At 45.0% G+C, this 1,089-nt stretch overlaps 1 protein-coding gene across 2 annotated transcripts in view; it reads left to right on the forward strand.

Moving 5' to 3' along the window:
- The window catches only part of AMER1 (APC membrane recruitment protein 1), a 90,360-nt gene that overhangs the window by 15,603 nt on the left and 73,668 nt on the right, over positions 1-1,089 (forward strand). The window lies entirely within an intron of this gene.

A 1,089-nucleotide genomic window follows, 5' to 3' on the forward strand; every position in this document is an offset into this window, starting at 1 on the left:
TGAACAGAACTTACATTAATAAAGTGAACAATTAAAAACAATTTCATTTATCAGTTCTACAATGCGACCCCTTCCGGCTTCCCACAACAATTAGTGGCGGAAGAGATTCTCTGTGGGATAGCTGCCCAGAGTGCACTGCAAGTGAACAGGCTATTGCGCAGGCAGTTGGCAGTGTGAACACACAACAGCGGTTTCCCTTCAGTGCTCTCTGACTCTGCCAGTGTAGGGATACCCTAAGTTTCATTCCTCCCTTCTCCTTCCTGCTTTGGGTAAATGCACACACCCTAGCATGGGTGGAGTTAACAGGAAGGATGGCCAAGGCATAATATCGTGCATCCCAATAACTGTTGTTTAATCAGATTTACTAATGACGTATCGTACATTTGCCAAGCAACAAGGGATCTCGTACAGTGGAGCTTGGGGTGGGTATACTGTGTATGTCACAAGCGAATGCTTCTGTAGCAGGGACCTCTAAGTCCATTATACATGCCAGTGAAATTAGTGAGGCAGGTCAGTATTTCCACCGTCCCCCTCCCCTGCGTCTCAGAGGAAGTGAAACTGAGGAACAGAGTGATTGACTTCTCTGAGATCACGCAGTAAATCAACAGCAGAGCTAGAAATAGCTCCTAATTCCCAGTCTCAAGCTCTAATACTGTGCTAAACTCAAGTTGGACTGTGCAGAGCTAGGTATGGTGTGGCAAAGTGCCCTCCTTTGCTTTCATTCTTTGTGCATGCTTAGGTACCATACGTGCTGTCTCTGTAGCACAACAGTCTGTCAAGGGGAGGGGAGGATGAATTCAGTTTTCAAATCACTACCCGCCTATCACACCATTTTGTAACATTCTAGTAACCATCACTTTAATATAATTACAACTTGCCCCATCTGCTCCTTAGCCATTAATTTTAGTGAGCAGGGTGAATGCCAAGGCTTTTATTAATAGTAGAAGCCAATACAAATGCTGCTTTCTTGTTCCTCCAGTGACTGCCAGATCCCCAAGAGATTCAAGTAAAATCCTTCGCCATCAGGATTTTCCCTCAAGTCGTGGGTGTTAGGAGGCCCATGATTTGGGTGATTTCTTTTCTTTTCCT

The sequence above is a fragment of the Chelonoidis abingdonii genome, chromosome 8, assembly GCF_003597395.2.
Source record: "Chelonoidis abingdonii isolate Lonesome George chromosome 8, CheloAbing_2.0, whole genome shotgun sequence".
In the NCBI taxonomy this organism is placed as follows: domain Eukaryota; kingdom Metazoa; phylum Chordata; order Testudines; family Testudinidae; genus Chelonoidis; species Chelonoidis abingdonii.